Below are 8,708 nucleotides of genomic sequence, written 5' to 3'. Positions count from 1 at the left end.
AGAGAGAGAGAGAGGAAAGAGAGTAAGAGAGAAGGAGAGAGAGAGAGTGAGAGAGAGAAAAGGGGGGGAGAGAGAGAGAGAGGAAAGAGAGAAAGAGAGAGAAAAGGGAGAGAGAGAGAGAGAGGAAAGAGAGTAAGAGAGAGAAAAGGGATAGAGAGAGAGAGAGAGGAAAGAGAGTAAGAGAGAAGGAGAGAGAGAGTAAGAGAGAGAAAAGGGAGAGAGAGAGAGAGAGAGGAAAGAGAGAAAGAGAGAAGGGGAGAGAGAGTAAGAGAGAGAAAAGGGAGAGAGAGAGAGGAAAGAGAGTAAGAGAGAAGGGGAGAGAGAGTAAGAGAGAGAAAAGGGAGAGAGAGAGAGAGAGAGAGAGAGAGAGAGAGAGAGAGAGGGGAGGGAGAGAGAGGGAGAGAGAGAAAGAGGAAGAGAGTAAGAGAGAAGGGGAGAGAGAGTAAGAGAGAGAAAAGAGAGAGAGAGAGAGAGAGAGAGAGAGAGGAAAGAGAGTAAGAGAGAAAGGGGAGTTAGAGAGAGAGACGAAAGAGAGTAAGAGAGAAGGGGAGAGAGAGTAAGAGAGAGAAAAGGGAGAGAGAGAGAGAGAGAGGAAAGAGAGTAAGAGAGAAAGGGGAGTTAGAGAGAGGGAAAGAGAATACGAGATAGTAAGAGTTAGAGAGAGGAGAGAGAGAGGGGGGGAAGAGCCTAAGAGAGAGAAAGAGGGAGAGTTAGAGGGGAAATAGAGTAGGAGAGAGAGAGGAAGAGGGAGAGTTAGAGAGGGTTAGGCATCGGGCTTCAGGGATTGGATGGGATCGTTCTAATCTTGATCGAAAGATTTCGAACAAATGCCGACTTGAACTGATCTGTTCGAATCTTTCGATCGAACATACCCTTTATTCGTGTTCGATCAAAAGTTTTGAACGAACAATTTGGTTCGTTTGTGTTTGATTGTCCACTCGTTAGAACTGTTTGAACAAGCTCGAACAAATGGCTAGTGGCCGCTGACGATCACTGGCCGCTGCTGGCCGTCGCTGGCTGCCGTTGGCCATCTCCGGCCGCCGCCTGCTAAACCAGTACTGCAGGAGCCGAACTGGGTTCTGAATTCGGATTCAAACAATGTGTTCGAATCGGATCGCATTCGAACATTCGATCCGAAACAACCTTCTTGTTCGAACAATCTGATCTGAACCCGATGTGCAGATAGGGTTCGCATCCGATCTGAACTGGACAGATTGGTGTTCGGATTCGATCGTTTGGATGTCCGATCCGATTGAACATTCAACCGATCTGTCCAAATCCCGAATCCCTAGAGAGGGGGAAGAGCGTAAGAGAGAGAAAGAGGGAGAGTTAGAGAGTGGGGGAAGAGTGTAAGAGAGAGAAAGAGGGAGAGTTAGAGAATGGGGGAAGAGTGTAAGAGAGAGAAAGAGGGAGAGTTAGAGAGGGGGGGAAGAGCATGAGAGAGAGAGGGAGAGGTAGAGCAGGGAAGCAAAGTAGGATAGAGAGAGACTAATGTTGAAGTTTGAACAGAGTAAGATACAAATAGAAATGCAAGCAAAGAATGTTCTTTTGTGCATACAGTAAGTTAAACTATACATGTATTTATAGGGGCTGATGTGTCCGGCTTAATCAAGCAGATTGAAGAAGTCTAAATGATGTCCAAAGCAGTATTTGATATAATCATTGCAGTACGAATGGCGCTTAGTGACAGGTTAAGGTGAACGATGCTTGGTGTCAGGCGTCGGCATGTCAAGCACCCCCTTATGGTGGATGATAAATAGGTGTCTTCAATAGTCCCCATGCAAACTCGAGCCTAGTTGAAGGTTGAGTTTGGATTGGAGCACGCAAAGGCGACTACGTGCTAGAGGCTTGGTAAGAATAGCCGCAAGTTGATCGTGTGCGGAAATAAAAGAAACTTGTAGAGAGCCTTGCAAGACACATTCTCGTACGAAATGATAATCAATTTCAATATGCCTTGTTAGAGCAGGAAACACTAGATTTTTTGCTACCACAGGTATTTCCAAGATTGTCGCACCACAAGGTGAAGGTTAAATAAGTCTTGATATGAAGTTTGTGAAGAAGAGACTTTACTCGTATAAACTTAGTTGTCGCATTGGCTACAGCCTTGTGCTCTACTTCGGTGTTGGAGCAAGCGACAGTGTCTGCTTTTTGGAGGCCTAACTAACAAGATTTTTACCCATAAAGATTAAGAAGGCCCTTGTAGATTTTCGATCAAGAGGGTCACCAGCTCAGTCAGCATCACTAAAGATATGAAACATGTTTGATGAAGTATTGTAGCATTGTAAAGAGTAATGGAAAGTACCTATAATGTAACGAATAAAATGTTTTAGATGTCTCCAATGGCATGGATGAGTATCGTGCATAAATTGGCATGCCTTATTTACAACAAACTCGATGTGAGGACGTGTGATGGTTAAATATTGTAGATTACCTACAATTTGACAAAAGGCAGTACTATCACATTCAAGATGTGATTTAATTCCCTTTCATTTTGGATGTTAATGTATTGCAGCATGGAGTGATGACTGGTCTGCAATCAGCCATGTTAGCCGTACGAAGTATTCTAAGTGCATAATGTTCTTGAGATAGAGAAGTACCTACCTGGTTTCGTTGAAGTTGGGTACCTAGGAAGCTTTTTGCAGAACCTAGATCTCATACTACAAGCAAGGCACTCAGAGCTTCAACGGTTTGAGAGATGTTATGTACATTTGTACTAAGCCAATAGTACATTCCACATCTCGTTCCATGTTCATTATTATTTATTATAGTGCACGTGTGATGCGTATAATGAAGTCCATGAATACATAATCGGACTTAGTGAATTATGATGAGATCATAATACGGAGATCACTAGTCTTTAAACATGTGTTCTAAACATTCCTATTCAAAGGATATGCGAGAAGGACATCGAAGTATCCGGATAGAATAGCACTATCTAGCCTCACTCATATGATGAGTATGGCTGGTCCCGTAGCCATTAGTGCGGCGACACTAAGTATAGATAGTGGGTGTTCTTTAGTGGAAAGAGTTCACTGAATTGATTCGTACGAATCCCTAAATGGTATTATACCGAACTATCAATCAGGTTGATTCACGTCACGGTTATGTAAGTGGTCCTTAGACTTTAGACACCAAAGACGTCTTGTGGACGGACGGTTGTACTTTGGCTATGGCCAACGAGTCTCTAATCATGGGATTCTAAACAGTCTTAGTTCGGGTGCATCAAGAAGTACACGGAGGAGATTGAGTGGTCAAGATGTGATCGTCCACTCTCGGTATAAGAGGTGACTACTCAAGGAAGATGATGCGATGAAGTCCTTGGCCAAGGCAGTAAAATATCAGAGAAGAGTTCTCCGATGATTTCTGAATGCATCAGTACTAACTCGGATGATTGATTAGGGTTTGATAGTTGACCATACCCTAAGTCGTCCAAACAGTCTCAGGTGCATGGGGGATTACACATACATGGTAACCGATGACGAACAGGTTCCACGAGTGAGTCAATACACACTCCTTTGTTTCTTCCAAGACACGAGGTGTAGCTTGGTACCCCACGTGTCAGAGTCTCGACCTATGGATTGGGTTAAATTCATCCGACGTTAATTAATCTATATGACGATATAGTTAATTAATTTGGAAGGCCAATAAAGGTTATTGGGCCGCTGGAGTCGTTAACTAGACTGATACATGGGCCTAGAGGGTCACACGCAAATGATCTTTTGGACGTTGGAAGATATACTTAAGTTTTGGGGCTTTTATGAAAAATACCCACTTAGTATAAATAGGGGAAGGCCCTGAACAAAATTCACCCACGCTAGAATTGTCTAGGGGCCTTTCCCCTTCTTCTCTACTCTCCCCACACCCCTCTCCATCCCTGATGTGATTGGGACGACGTAACGATGCCGACGGATAAAGAACGGGGCTCATCAATGAGAAGGAGGAGATCGGACGTGTCGAGGACCGCATGGATACGTCTAGAGGCTGCACACTTGAGCAGCCCGACTCGTCTTGCTCTGGGATCAAAGAAATCATGAATGGGATTCGTGCAAAGGTACCTCGTTTCAATGATTATGTTGATGTCGTTCGATTCGCAAAAGTCTTCCGCTGTGCATCGTTTCATTTGTTCATCCATGTCAAGGCCTAAAGAACCCAACATATACATAGGCCAATGCTATACTCAACTCCTTGGTGATTTTTCTTTGGAATTGAAGTTTCTTCTTCTAAAATAAATTTCCCTAGTCTCATCTCTGTCACCGCTGCTGCTTACCACTATTTTTGCCATTGAGAGGAGACCTCCCTACTCAAAGCTGTCATCAGAGCGACCGTTGCCCATAGCCGCTGCCCTTGCAACCGTCCCTTGCCGCCGCCGCCTAAGCAACCGACGCACCGTAACCGCCCACGCGGCCCCGCAACCGCGGCCAACACTCGTGCAGCTCCACGTATGCAGCCACCGCGCATAGCCACTGCCGGTGCAGCCACCGCACGGGGGCTCCACCTGAACCACCACTACATGCAATCGTCGCCCGCACGGTCACTGCACGGAGCCACCGCCTGCACTGCATTATGATATTTTGATCCGCGTCCAGCCTGTCGAAGCGCACATCATCCGCTCTCACCACCAAATGGCTCCACAACTTCCTACATCGCCCTCTCGCACTACGCCAGCGCTAAAGGTCCACCCTTCCCCCTTTTGTGATCTGTATTATTTTATCCAATATTTTCTCGCGTTTTTTTTTCACCGTCGTAGGGCTTATTAGAATAGGTTAGTTGAATAGGTTTGAATATTCTCGTAATTAACCATTTGAGATATTAGATTTGGAGCTTTGTTTTCACCGTATTGGTTGTAAGACAGTACTCTTGCCCTCGACCAAGGAAAGGAGCTGCACCATCAACATTTTCACTGTATTTAAATGTTTGAAGTCGATCGTGTTGATTTGTGGTTTATTTTATCCATTCTTAGTTGATTTATCCTATCCTACCCATGTTAGTCCTTGTCATCCTACATCACAAGTGTTGGATGGTAGTGGTAGTGTCTGATTGATTGTTGGATAGTGGTGTTACAGAGGTGTTGATAAATAAAAAGGGATATACATTTTCATCAAAAACAATATCTCTAGAAATGATAATGTGATTCGTACAAAGGTTCAGGCATTTGTACCCATGATGATGAGAGTTGTAGCTGAAAAACACACATCATTCAAATCGAGAGCTCACCTTGGAGGCAGCACATGTCCTGAGATTAAGAAAGGAGTAGTCTAGAGGTTGAGAATATAGTACCTCGAAGGGGGATTTGAAGTGTAGTTGTACTATGGGGAGTTGATTGATGAGGTATGTTGCAGTTGTTGTAGGTTCGCCCTAGTATCACTGTGGAATGGTTGCACAATGCATCATTGAAAGAATTGTTTCAATGATATGTCGATGCTTGCACTCTGCAAATCCATTTTTTTGATGAACGTGAGGACACGCGATGAGATGTTGGATGCCTTCCCTTCGTAGAGCTTGATATAGAGACTTGTATTCTCTGCCCCAATCCGATTGGAGAGATTGAATTTTGCGGTTGAATTTTCTTTCAATTGACTTTTGAAACAGAATAAAAGTGTCGAGTAGATCATTTTTTTTATTTTTAAAGGAAATAATCAATTATATCTCCTAAATGCATCAATATATGTAACATAGTAGGAAAATCCAAGATGAGAATTGATTAGAGCAGGTCCCCGAAGATCAGAGAGAACAATATCTAGAGGTTCCATAAAAACATGATTAGAATGACCATATGGTAATTGCTTGGCCTTTGACATAGCACATCATTCACTCATATGTGGTTGAGGCATATCAGTTAGTGGAAATCTAAAATGTACTATAATGTTTTTCAAAGTTTTAAATGCAGGATGGCCAAGTCGCTGGTGCCATAGCCCGGAGGATGATTGTTCAACAAAAAATGGTGGATGTGCTGAAGATGTCAAATGATGGAGTCTATCACCAACGTCACCCTTGTGTAGTTTGGCTCTTGTCCGCTGATCCTTGGTAAAATAATTTTATGGATGAAATTCAACACAAATAGACAAGATATTTTTGGTGATTTTAGGAACATGAAATACGTTTTGAAGTAAAATATTGCGTGATTTTGTGAAAAGTATTGAATTACAGATAGCGGAAATAGGCAAACCTGAGCCATCACTGATAAAGAGTTTGTCTGATCCTTGATAGGGTGTTGATTATGTGATCACTTGAGGGTTTGTAGTGACATGATGAGTTTCTCCACTATCTAGATACCAACGTATTTGAACTGGAGTTGATGGAGAGGAAGCAGCTCTAGGGACATAAAATAGGGTTGAACAGGAGGATTGTTTAGCTTGGAAGTGGGTGATGGAGATGCACTCCGTAGTGGTCTTGGCCCAAATCATGCATAGCATACATCTGTCCAGTGCATGATCTTTGAGCAGATTTGGCATCTCGAACCTGTTCTTGTTTGCTGATTGACGTTCTGTGGACCTTCACGTCTGATTGACGTTCTGTGGACCTTCACAACCATGACCACGACCTTGTGCTTGTCCTCCACAACCTCTACTTGAGCGCTTTTGTTGATGTTAATGTTGATCAGATTGAACTTGGTTTGCTTCCAGAGGTAGTTGTTCATCTCCATCTTCTATATCACCAAATGTGAGCATATTTTCTTCGGATCTCAGCATAGCCATTATAGTATCAAATGAGTGAGTACTAGTATGACTATTAATACTGGTATGAAAATGCATGATACTTTGTGCCAAGTCCCTTAAGGAGAACAAACCTTAATCTGCATTCATGGATGGAGCATTCGACGCCACCAAGGAAGGTGGTGATGCTTCGTATTTTGCAAAAAGAATCATCAATAGTTCGCGTATCTCGTCAACCATTATGCACTTTGTTTGTTAGCTCCATGATTCTTGACTCCAAGTTCGAGGATAGTTTACTATTGCGCATTCTCCATGCTTCAAGGGCTGTCATACTAACTTGTATGATGGGAAGTACTTCGTCACTCGTGGACGACATCATTGTTGCCATGACTGCCATATCCTCCTTCCATTAAGAGTATTCAACATCTGTAAACATTGGCACGGATGGTCTGTCGTAGGTTAGGTGCTTACCTAGCCCTTGTGCCACGATTGTGGCTTTCACACAAAGCATCCACAACGGATAATTCATCTGAGTGAGCTTGATTCCTACTGGGGGAACATGTTGTGTTATAACTTTTTCTGGTGACCTCGTTCTTCTTTGTCATTGACGTTGAATGACGCCTTCATTAGGGGGTGCTCCTTCACATCTTGATAGAGCGCGCTTTGATACCATGTTGAAGTTTGAACAAAAAGACGACAGAAGTAGAAAGGCAAGCATACAATGTTCTTCTCTGTATACAATAAGTTAAACTATACATGTATTTATAAGGGCGGATGTGCTCGACTTAATCAAGCAGATTGGAGAAGTTCAAATGATGTCCAAAGCAGTCTTCGATATAATCATTGCAGTAGGAATGGCACTTAGTGACAGGTTAAGGTGAACAACGCTTGGTGTTAGGCGCTGACATGTTAGGTGGATGATAGACATGTGTCTTTAACAAGGAGAGAATGTAAGAGAGAGAAATAGGTAGAGTTAGAGAGAGTAGGGAAACATAGTAAGATAGAGAGAGGGGAGAGAGCGTAAGAGAAAGAAAGAGGGAGAGTTTGAGAAGGGGGAAGAGCATAAGAGAGCAAAAGAGAGAGAGTTAGAGTGGGGAAGCAGAGTAAGAGTGAGAGAGAGAGAGGAGAGAGAGAAAGAGGGAGAGTTAAAGAGAGAAGGGTGAAAGAGCATGAGAGAGGGAGAGTTAGAGAGAGGGATGAAAGAGTGTGAGAGAGAGGGAGAGTTAGAGAGAGAGGGGTGAAAGAGCGTGAGAGAGAGGGAGAGTTAGAGAGAGAGGGGTGAAAGAGTGTGAGAGAGAGGGGGGGGGAAGAGCATAAGAGAGAACGAGGGAGAGAGGAGAGAGCATAAGAGAGAGAGAGAGAAAGAGGGAGAGTTAGGGAGAGAAGGAGAAGAGCATGAGAGAGTGGAAGTTAGACGGACAGGGGTGATAACACCCTAAATTCAATTTTTATTTCAAGCAATCAGCACAATCCTATGCATTTAAAGAGTTTAAAACGAGGTTGTTATCATATATTTACAAGTGAATTCTGATTTTTCCCTAATTTTATGTTAATTTATGAATTTTATGGAGTTTATTTAAGCTTTAAATAATCATTGTTAAATGAAAATGGCAGTTTTTTGAAAATTAATTTTAATCTTAATGACTATGGGGATGAATTACTGAATTTTCTAGGATTTTATTGGATTTTTTTGGGATTTATTCGAGGAAGAAATGAATTTTTAAAGAGGAAAAGGATACATTTATAAGGCTAATATGAGTTTTAAAGCAATTTTTAAACTTCAAGGGGTTTTTATTAATGTTTTGTTACAATGATGCCCCTAAAAACAGCTCTCAGTCGTGACGACAAGCATAAAGATACTATTAAAATAAGTACAAGGTTCAATTGCAATTTATTAGGATTTTTTAATGATTTCAGGAAAAAAATTGGAGGAGAGAGAATGCGAAGGGCATATACGCAAATATTTATGGGTGGCGTCCAGCAGCAAATAGACGTTTTAGAAAGGACTAAAATGCAAAAGAACAAAGGGGTTTTTCGGGTGACCTACGTGGCCGA

Source organism: Wolffia australiana, chromosome 19, assembly GCF_029677425.1.
Source record: "Wolffia australiana isolate 7733 chromosome 19, ASM2967742v1".
In the NCBI taxonomy this organism is placed as follows: domain Eukaryota; kingdom Viridiplantae; phylum Streptophyta; class Magnoliopsida; order Alismatales; family Araceae; genus Wolffia; species Wolffia australiana.
The sequence above is the reverse complement of the archived record's forward strand: the minus strand, read 5'-3'. Positions refer to the sequence as shown.